This window comes from Cucurbita moschata, unplaced genomic scaffold (assembly GCF_002738365.1).
Source record: "Cucurbita moschata cultivar Rifu unplaced genomic scaffold, Cmos_1.0 Cmo_Scf00006, whole genome shotgun sequence".
In the NCBI taxonomy this organism is placed as follows: domain Eukaryota; kingdom Viridiplantae; phylum Streptophyta; class Magnoliopsida; order Cucurbitales; family Cucurbitaceae; genus Cucurbita; species Cucurbita moschata.
The window spans coordinates 3,115,122-3,127,037 of record NW_019268522.1 but is presented as its reverse complement, the minus strand read 5'-3'; the positions used below and the strand labels follow the sequence as shown (position 1 = coordinate 3,127,037).

The 11,916-nt window shown below is 34.0% G+C and overlaps 1 long non-coding RNA gene across 1 annotated transcript in view; it reads left to right on the top strand.

Annotated features, from left to right (window-relative positions):
- Nucleotides 1-6,596, top strand: part of LOC111444248 — a 12,490-nt gene extending 5,894 nt beyond the window's left edge. The window contains exons 2-3 of the long non-coding RNA XR_002710668.1: nucleotides 4,137-4,142; nucleotides 6,576-6,596. This is a non-coding gene — a long non-coding RNA (uncharacterized LOC111444248). The remainder of the gene's footprint in view (nucleotides 1-4,136; nucleotides 4,143-6,575) is intronic.
- Nucleotides 6,597-11,916: the final 5,320 nt, after the last annotated feature.

Sequence of the window (11,916 nt, the reverse complement as noted above, 5' to 3'; positions counted from 1 at the left end):
AAAAAAAAAAAAAAAAAAAAAAACGACGGAGAATAGTAAGGAATCAGGTGAAGATCCTATTGCAATCAATCGTGGAAATAATGTCGTGAATGCTAGGATGATGGCGCGACTAATGGAGATACACAATCGATCTTGTAAGACATTCAATGGTAAGTGATCAAGGATAATAACGTGGACAAAAAAGAGTCAGATGAGATGGAGACTCACTACAACAACGAGAATCGAGCCAAGGTTAACTCTTACGGTTGCAACTAGAGTTTTTTTTTTCTAAAAGCTAGGTATATTAATATATATCAAAATACTAAAAAAAAAAATATAAAAATATAATTTATTAAAATTATAAAAATATACATATTTTATAATACATAAAAGTAAAATAATCTAATAAATAAAAATACATTAATGTTCTAGTGGAAATAGAATCTCTCAAGCACCCAACTTTTCTAATTAATAAAATTTCGATTCATAATTATTAATTAATTTATTACAAAAATTGACGAAAATTATGCATTTGCACGTGGCTTTGCGTGTCCATTACGTGGCATGGCCCCACCCAATCCCTTTGTATTTATTTTATTTTTTTATTTTTTATAGTTAAAATACCATTTTAATTTATGTCCATTTAAATTTATTCTATTTTACTTCCGAGCAAACGATCTCTTGCTGTTACCCGTACTCGTATATTGACCAAAAATCAATTCTACCACATCTGGGTTTGATACCTGATGGCTTTAATATTCTCCTGCCATCCCCTATAATATAGTCACATTACATATTTCTCGTTTCTTAAAAGTGAAGACGATTCTCACAGACCAACACGAGTCTTTCTAGTATAATTTGTCTTCACTCATATGCATCTCAAGAAAACTCGTAAGAAGTCACCCAACATAGAATTGCTTCTATAATTGAGCCACCGAAAATAAAGGTGCACCTCGATGGTATAGGTAGTGGTTTTCAAGTCATCTTATCCTTACGATCGCTCTTATTCGGATGTTGTTTCAGTTCATTCTTGTATCACTCCATTACTAGGATGTCACAGTTACGTCATGCTATATGTTGTGTTACAATATGATTATGCCATGTTGTGCAACTATATCATAATATCAATGATGTATGATGCAAGGTTTTTTCTTATATAAGTTATGTCATCGTACTCTATTATAGTATTCCTTATAGTAAAAGTTTCAAACTTTTAATAGTGTCGGCTATCAGGACGTATGAAAAACGCTATAAAAAATCTACGATAACGTTTTTCGCTAGATAACGTATCTCTTACTTATGGTAGAATTTTACATGACTCGAACTTATGATTGCCCCGCCTTTTGTCTTCTCTGAATTTATCTTAGAGAGTGCTTTTATTGTCATTTCAATTAGCTTAACTGATCGAACTTAACTCTTTACTTAAGAAAATATCGTTCGCTCCTCTAAGCTTAACTCTATATTTAAGGTCATGTTGCTATCTCTTCTAAGCTTAACTCCATATTAAAGTTCGTATTTTTGTTATTAGGGCATTGACCCAATTAAGTCACATGTCATTACCTTAGTCAATTTGCATATCGTGCAAGGAGGGACATTTCAACTATTAGGACACCTCTAGTCCGTGCGCATATTATACCATGAGTGGTCTTCCAACTATTAGAGCACTACTTTTGGTCAACTCGCATACTATTAGGGCACTTCCTTAGTCAATCCACATACCACGCAAGAAGTGACCTTAAAACTATTAGGGCACGGACCTAGTCAATTTGTGTATCATGCAAGAAGTGACATTTGCAACGATTTGTGTACTACCCTCGTCAATTCACATATCACGCGAGGATTGACCTTGTAGCTATTATGGCACTACCTTGGTCAAATTACATATCATGCAACGAGTGACTTTACTGGTTATTGTTAAAATACACAAAACTTTAACATACTTTACTTTCGCACCTTCTTTTGTACACTTTCATACAATTTAGACTTCAAAACAATATCACAATTTGTACTTCGTGCTATTGCGTGTGTCTGCTAGAAAGGTTTCCGCACGGTGTTTTGTTTTCCTCCTCGACCAATATGAGATTCTCACAATCCACCCCCATTCAGGGCTCAGCGTCCTTGCTAGCACTCGTTTCTTTCTCCAATTGATGTGGGACCCCCACCAAATTCACCACCCTTCGGGGCCCAACGTCCTTACTGGCACACCACCTCGTGTCTACCCCCCTTCGAAAAACTGCCACCTCGCTGGCACATTGCCCTGTGTCTGGCTCTGATACCATTTGTAAAGGCCCAAGTCCACTGCTAGCAGATATTGTCCTTTTTAGGCTTTTATTTCGAGCTTCCACTCAAGGTTTTTAAAACGCGTTTAATAGGGAAAGTTTTCCACACCCTTATAAAGAGTGTTTTATTCTCCTCTCCAACCAACGTGGGATTCTCACTAAAAAAGGTTAAATCGACCAAAATAGGACAAACCAACCAAGTGGATTGGTCCAATCGAATCAACTAGTTTGATCGAGCTGGTTGAATCGGTTTATATATAACCTCCTAATGCACATACGTGCGTCTCTATCTCCATAAATCTCACCTACAAGTGACAACTTTCTTTTCGTTTCTATTTTCTTTTTCCAATATTCAATGATTCTTTTACTAAAATCACAGCACTCATCAAGATGAATCAACACAACAAGAATCAAGAATAACCATTAACTATACAAGGAGAACTCGAGGAGAGCAGTTCTTCACATTTTTAGGTCTACGAGCTCAATCTTTGTTCACACTAGTTCTTATCCAAAAATGACATCCATCCATAATAAGTCAAATTATCTTAAACGTGTTACATAAATCATCCACCTTCGATACGATTTTAATTTCTTATAATATAAAGTTTTTTAAAAGGAAAAATTAATGTGCCCCTAGGTGTATAGAATAAGGTCCACAAAAGGCTTTCAACTAACACAAATCAAATATAATGATGAAGCGTGTTCTAGGTGTCACATCAAGTTCATTGCATTAAGCTTTTGAAATATGTCCCAAAAACTATATATTAAAACATAGCCTCTAACATTAAAGTCTTAATTATTTAATTTTATAGCCATTACCTATATCGATGTAATAAGTCAATAACCAAGCTTTGAAATTAAATAATAATAATAAAAGATTATGAAATAAAAAATTGATGACTAGTCAAAATTGTAGGCATGAGACATGATTTATTACACAAGATCTAATGTTTTTCTATGTCCTAATAATTATTTATGAACCGAAGTATGACACGTGGGCTTAGAGTTTGTTTTAAACATTAATTTGTATATTGATTGATACCATGACACGTTATGATGTATTATGTTGGGACTCTCGATGTCACGACCTAAATTTTGAAGCTTTGAGAAAACTAGATCGAGACTAAAAACTATGCATTGAAGACATGTATGCTCAAACTTCTGGAAGTGTTCCATCCTAGGTCATAGTCTAGCCAAACCGACTCTAGTTGTACAATTTTATTCTGTTACGGCTACTTCCACTCTAAAAGAGATCACACGTTCAATCGCTTGGAGTTAATGTACAATAATCATGTATACTGTTACACATGTTCAATGGAGCGATAACATCTATCAAGCACTCGAAGCGCAAATCACAAATTTTTCATCCTCCTTTTCCACATAATTATGTACAAAGAAGTAATAAATAGTTCATACATCATTCATGGTACAGTTTTGTATACCTACCTCGAGTGTGACTAAACAAAAGCTTAACGGACCATATAAGCTTTGAACATGCATATCTAAGTGATAGCTACGAGAATTATTAGCGTAAAATCCATGTGGTTACTTACATGATTGTCACGTGTTGTCCCAAGTTCCATTACTCCAAGAAAAATCAAGAAAATTTTTGAAAATTTTCTAGAAGAACCAAATTCCGACAAAATTAGGATTAACATTGAAATCGAGATGGAAAACTAACAAACGGAGGTCAAAATTATAATTCGAACTGGATAGCAACAATAATCAATTTTAGCTCAAATTGTTTGTAGAGGTCATTCGACACGTGCCATGTTTTTTTTGTTCGAGACTGGAGGCCACCCTTATGATGAGTCATGTGTAGGGAAGTATTACACATCCAATTTGTCCGAGACTGGAGGCCACCCTTATGATGATTAGAGATAGGTCCTAAATCATGACGGCATATGTTTGCATTTGCATGGCCTCTATAGTGGGGCCACTTATGAGTATTCTTTGAAATACTCAAGCCGTATGCTACATCATTTTTCAGGTAAAGGCAAGACGCACTTGTACGGAGGACGGCGGCATCACGAGCAGAGATTGTGGCACGTGCATACAGTAGACTCATTTAAATTCCTAATCTTAAGTTAGAATAGTTTGTTTTGCATTTGATTGTTTTAAATTATTTTGCATTTGTTTTTATTTTCTCTAAATTTCAGCATTTCGTATTTAAACATGTAAGACAATGGTTGTGTTTTAAAGAGAAAAAGTTGCTTTAAGCATCTTTCGAAGTTTAAGTTATAAATGATATTCATGTAAGAGTTATATTTCCGCATTAGAGATGAGCATGAGATGCTAGTAGTTCAATAGTTGCCCTTTCATTGTCAACCGAACAAAATTATAGTTCAAATAGAAAATTTTAGCTTAAATCGTTTATAGAGGTCAACCGACACGTGCCATTTCTTTCCGTACTTAGTTTCCCTTTTACCTACCTTTTCAGTTAATTCAATAGTTTCCCTTTCATTGTCCCGAACATTAGATTATCCACAAGGGGTTTCTACTCCTGTAATAGTAATGTTGGGTTTTCGGTTTAGTACATTCATCAATAATTCTTCGATTCTTCGAGACCCATATTCTATTATTAACTTTCGGAATCGAAAAACGCTTAACCTTTTAACTCAAATGGTTAGGTAAGTTTGGATAAAACCACATTTCAAAGTTGAATTAAAAAGCAAAAGAAAACAAAAAGGTAAAGGAATGGTTTAGTTGTTTAGTGTTATATAGTGAAGGATGGTTGGTAGCTTAGGGAATTGGGATTCCGGTAAACCGGGCGGAATCTCGGCTGCTTACGTGCACGCTCTCCTTTTTATTATTATTTTTTATTTTTACTATTATTATATCATTCCTAAGTAATGTTCCATCATAAATTATTAAAAAATTTATTAATACCCTTAAAATTTTAATAAATTAAAAAATATAATGATTAATTTTAGATGAAAATCGTTAATATTTTATTTAAAAATATTTAAAAGTATCTCTACTGATCATGTCTTAAAAATATTCATGAACTTTCAAAAGTAACATTACATACGTTTTGGAGATTGTTTATGAGGTGTCAAGAGACCGTTTTCGTTCATATATTAACAGTAAAAACTTTTTTAACTTTTTTTATACCGTAAAATGATGTTAATGTCGCTTTTAAAATTTTATTGGTATTAATAAATTTTTTTAAAGTTTAAGAGTATTTTTTCCACAAATTACTTACCATTGCAAATATTTTAGTTTAAAGTATTATTAATAGTACAAAATTTACAAATATTTTTATAAATTTAGTCTAAATATTCAATATAATATCGAAAAATTCAAATTCAATATCCTCTTTTATTAAAAAAATTAAATTTATACTTTTAACCACTCAAAATGATTAAATAATAATAATTACGATACAATTTTTTTTAGAAATAATAATAACTACAACAATAACGACGAAATAACAGTAACGGCCCAAGTCCATCGCTAGCGGACATTGTTATCTTTGGGCTGCCCGAAACTTTCCCATTCTAGCTTCCCCTCAAGGCTTTAAAACGTGTAAGGTTTTTACACATTTTTTCGTATCTCGATATAATGGACGATTTGACATTAATGTTAATATTAGGATATATAGATTATATATAATACTTATTTTTAGCATAAGATTTTATTTAATATTCCAAAGATTCCTCATTTGGTTGATTGCTTCATCTAAGTATTAAACTAGTGATCATACCATATCTTTTCTTAAATGATGGAGAAGTGACTATATAATATAATATAAAATGTTAAATTAATAGAACATATGTTATTTCCTTATTAATTATTTAATTCAACTTTTTTTATTTTTAAACTTTTAGAGCACATTTTAAATAAAGATAAGCATTAGAAGCCAAAAATATATTTTAAACATTAAAACTAAAAGTAGACATGTTTTATAAATTTAAAGAGGGGAATATATTACTTCTAGCGATTAAATTACAAATTTACCCTCTGATTTTTACGTTGTATGTATGTATGTAGTTTTTTACTTAAAATTCTATGTTCGGTAGATTGCAAAAATTTAAAAATTGGATACTGAGTTCTAAAACCTTCAATTTTGTATGCAACAACTCATACTCACTACGATGTATGTTAGGGAGAGGTTTCCACACCCTTCATGATTCGTTCTCCTCTCCAATCGATGTGAGGTCTCATAATCGCAAGCGTTCTCGCTGACACGTAGCTTGGTGTTTGGCTCTGATAATATTTGCAACAGCCCAAGCCAACCACTAGTAGATATTATCTACTTTGGCCTTTTACGTATCATCGTCAGTCTCACAATTTTAAAACGTGTCTGTTAGGAAGAGGTTTCCACACCCTTATAAGAGATGCTTCATTCCCCTCTCCAACCGATGTGGGATCTCACAACATCGCTTTCATTCAAATGTGATCTCGGTTCATTCATGTACCACTCTTTTACTCGAGTGTCACATATGTGCTTAATTATCTATGGTTCCAACCTGTTATTTCCTACTCACTATGTCACAATTGTGTATGAGCCTCTTGATGTTATGATAATACTATGATGAGAATTTAGATGGTCGCCAACTCATCTCTAATAACGAGTCGTTTATAGCTAGCTTAGATAGGTATCTTAGCATGTTTGATAGAGAACTAAATCAATGGCCCCGTGAGTATTAAGTAGCACCCATGATTTTATTATTGAATAAAATCAACATGGCTCTACACGTGGAACTACTTATTGAATATTTTTATGCTCACTGTGTTACTTTTTCATTTCATATCGCACCTAAGTTTACATAGCTCAAAGTGAAGGCGTTACAAAGCAACGAGGGTAAAAAGGTCAAAGGTTAGATTTCCTACTCACACAGATCGTTAACTCGTTAAAAAAATCGCATTGCTGCAAAAATATTTTATCCAAGTGTCATGTCAACAATTCATTAATCTATAATTTAAATTTATACGATTAAATTGATTTTTTTTTACAGAAGGACTGAATATACACGATGTTCAATCTAACGCTTACAAATATTAATTTTTATAATAAAAACAATATAAGAAAAAATTTGATTGAAAAAAAAAATCAAATTTTGAGGAAAGCACCCATTGAGAAAAATTGTGAGAGTTACATATTGGTTGGGGAGAAGAACGAAACACCATTATTGTAAGGGTGTGGAAATCTTTTCCTACCAGATGAGTTTTAAAGCTTTGAGAGGAAGCTCGAAAGGGAAAGTCCAAAGAGGACAATATCTACTGAGGCCTGGAATGTTAAAAATGGTATCAGAGCTAGACACCGGATAATGTGTTAGCGAGGAGGCTCTTTCCTGAAGGGGGTAGACACGAGGCAGTATGCCAGTAAGGAAGCTGGGCCCCAAAGGAGGGTGGATTCAGTAGGCGAGGAGGCTCTTCCCCGAAGGGAGTAGACACGAGGCGGTGTGCCAGTAAGGAAGCTGGGCCCCGAGGAGGATGGATTCGGTAGGCGAGGAGGCTCTTCCCCAAATGGGGTAGACACGAGGTGGTGCGCCAGTAAGGAAGCTGGGTCTCGAAGGAAGTGAATTCGATAGGCAAGGAGACTCTTCCCTAAAGGGAGTAGACACAAGGCAGTGTGCCAATAAGGAAGCTGGGCCCCAAAGGGGGTGAATTCGGTAGACGAACCCTAAACCCAAAGGGGGTAGACACGAGGCAGTGTGGCTGTAAGGAAGTTGGGTCTCGAAGGGAGGTAGATTCGATAGGAGTTCCACATCTCTTGAAAAAAAGGAACAAGTGTCAGCGAGGACGCTGGCCCCGAAGGCCGTAACAAAAATCATTATATTTAAAACTTTAGATTCACTCGGTTATTATTATTATTATTATTATTATTATTATTATATGATATGATATAGTGATGAATATTCATCACGCCTAATAAAAAGTTGAAATAAAAAAAAGAACACCAATCTCTTAGCCAAAAGTAATATATTTAGTTAGTGGAATCATATTTTGTTCTTTAAATTTGTATGAACCAAAAGCACTTAGCCATCCCTTCTTAATCATATGAACTTTGACAAAATCATTTCACCTTTTTTTTTTTTTTTTCAAAAAGAGATTTTCAATAAAGTCTTTGCCATGTTCTCTCAACTAAAAAAGCTATATTTTCTTTTTATTTTTTATATACAAATAAAATTAAAAGCTACTTTTATTTAAGAAAGTTTAAAAATATAGTTTTAAGTGTTCGACTCTCTACTGTTTGGTTCGAGTCCTGTTCCCGGCTAATCACTTGAGATGCATTTATTGTATCGATGGTACTAGAGAATTATCTGATCTAGGTTCCATGGCCTTCTCGTCGTTTGTATATGAGACTCTTGCCTTTACCTAGAAACAGGTGAAACATAGGTTGAGTATTTAAAAGTACTCCGTAAGTGACCTCACTGTTCGGGTCAGAGAAATGCAATCATATGCAACATGTTTCATGGTGAGACCTACTTTTTATGATTATTTATTGGGCCTGCTCTCTTTTCAGGTAGGGTTAGATGCATAGTACTTTTCTACACACGACTCAAGCACAAGCAGATGAATCTACCAGGTGGCCTTGTATACGTACCCCTAGGCTTTACTACAGGCTAAAACATGCTCGTATTGTCGAATTAATGAAAGAAAAAAAACACGTATCACATCTTGGTGTACGGGTCTATGCAAAACATTCTAAAGAAATATTACAAGATACAACCAACATGAGGTCTTGTACTTTCAAATCATGGTATATGGTTACGATACACATCATACTTCCATTCTTTTCATGACACAACTTTCCTATGAAACGTGTATACATGTACATGTCATATCTTTCGTTATTATCGTACATGACTCATCAACATACCATACCATAACATCAGAAAACGTCATGTAAATAGACCACTTGATACGTGTCATTCATATAACACTCAATTCATCTAACCTAGCCGTGCGGTGTTCCAACCGTAAGTACACTTATTTAGTTGGTCTAAGCCAAAGTTACTAAATACTCTAGGCGTTAGTCTAACCTCACTCTAGAAGTCCACTCCACCTTTGAAGTCCCATATCATCATATTTCGGTCCTCACTACGAATGTTAATCTACCTAATTTCATTCAGATTTTTTAATACCATTTTAGGACCACAATGCAGAGGAACGTCGTAGTCAATAGGTGTCGAGTCTGAATTTCAAATTGTGGGCCTAAAACGTTATTAAAAAAATTCTCAATCCCCGACCCTGAATGGAGATCGTCACTTTCATATATCTCATCTTCTCCAGAGAAGCGAAACTCGAACATCTCGAGTATATGGTCCTACTCATAACGTTTTCTTTTTCATTACTTATATGATCATGTCTCAGGAGATGGGTCGAGTAAACTCCACCGTTTTTAAACTATATTTTCAATTATACACTAACACGTATCATCAAAACTCTTCCTTATCCACGTAAAGATAAACTATACAAATTCAGATCGAAACAAGATTAAATACATGAACTCGAACAAAAAGTTAGGGGCTATAACTTTATACTATATGATATGATGATGCCTTTAATTAATTACACTATTTGCTTTCATGTTGATCAAAGGTCCTATCTTTCACAAGTCGGCTGTCCGTACACTTCCCATGTGAGTTTAGCCAGCGTGGACAGCCCTTGCGAAGGGCACTCAATACCCTCCACTACCCTCTCTTTTTTCAACCTTTTGACTATATTACCCTCCTACATCTCCTATTATTACGTTTTTGCCCCAACTTTTCCACGACCAATCTTATTTATTTCGCTTTCTAGATGACTTTTAAAAAAAATATATTTACTTATAAAGTAAAATTACTTTTTCTTAAAGTTCTCTTTAAAAAATTATTAATTAAGAGTATTTTAAATAACTCGGGGGTTAGTAAATACAAACACATGTAATATGATGGGACTTATTTCGTAAAAACATCGTGGCATAGTCTTAGTCTCCGCTTTATGATCCAAGCAGGATTCGATGTGTAGTACTTTCCTACACATGGTAGCACGCGCACATGGATCCACCAAACGGACTTGTATACGTACCCATTGAGTTTGGCTCGTCGGGCTAGTGCACATTCATGCTACCAAATACCATGGAGGGAAAGAGCTCGAATAATATCATGGTGAACATAAATATCGTAAAGTTCGCATTCATACTAATAATAACGGAAAAATAACTCGATGCATATGACACACATTTGCATGAGGTCCCGAAAGCTTAAAATCATGACATAATGTTATGATGCAAATCAAACCTCCATCATATATGATTAGTACGCATGCGTACACTACGATGTTATGATATAATATTGTGTACACCACAATACTATGTGCACTTCCTTCCCTCCATAGTATATCGGGGCAATATGAGTGTATGCTAGTTGAAGGTCAAGTCTTAGGAGTACGTATACGAGCTCGCTTGAGGATCCATGTACGTATTCGTAATCGTGTGTAGAGATATACTACACATCTAATTCTGTCCGAACGGGAAGTAGAGACTAAGACCATGTTATGATATTTTTGTGAAACGATAGATCATAAACATGATTGCATGTGATTGCATTTTCTGACCTCGGTGATGGGTCCATTACTGAATATTTATTAAAATACTCAAGTCACGTGCTACTCTTATTTTTTAAGTAAGCACTTCTGCACAGATGATAACGTTGCAGTGACGAACCACAGGATCGAGGCTAGTTCTAATAATAAAATAATAAAATTAACACAAAAAAACATGAATGAATAGAATTTAAAGCAAGACATTCACAATGGATAGAGCACTAAATAATTGTGTATGGTTCATTGTTTGGTCATTTTCCCAAGAACAACATTGGGACTCATCAAAATACAAGCTACGAATTAGAGAATGGATTTTAAAATACATATATTGTCACATCATTAATTAATTAATTATTTATTTATTATTATTGTCTTACTTCTTAATTAAAGGCATTTAAAATATATATTCAATTATATATTTATTAGAGATGTCCGTCCATTTAATCGGTAGAGAATGAAGTCCCCGTTAGTAAAACGGGACTACAGATAGAGATTACTTCTCGGTTTCTAATCTTGTCCCCAACCCTTTCTTAATTATCGTCCTGCCTAATTTTAATAAATAAATAATATATTTTTAAAAAATATTGAAAACTATGTAATATTGAATTTTAATTTTAAAAAATTATATAAACATAATATTGTATTTTTATATATTTTAGTAGAAATTATGGGTTTAAAATTATTTAAAAGGTGAAATCTCATAAAAAAAATTCATCTCGAGAAATCTCCACTCTGATTCGTAAGTAGAAATTTTCGTGGAAATGAGAAAGGAAAGAGTTTGAGGTCGGGTCGGACAACATACATCTTGGTTGGTTTCACCACCACTAGAGATTACCGGGGTGGGTGACCCCTCATAAATGTCAGGTGCCCAAGAGGTCGATGTTTGTTTGGTTCTTTCTCACCTGATTTTATCGGATAAATAGGCTTTAAACAAATAGACTCACCAAGAGTCTTTCTCTTTATTACCTCGTTCAATCAGGTTCAGAAGTAATAGTCCAGGGTTCCGTTGAATTAATCTCGAGTCTTTTATATATATATATAAAATGAATTTCAAGCTTAATGTCACAAATATGATAAGAATGTGATTTTTTTTTTTTTTTTTTTTTTTTTTTTTTTTTTTTTT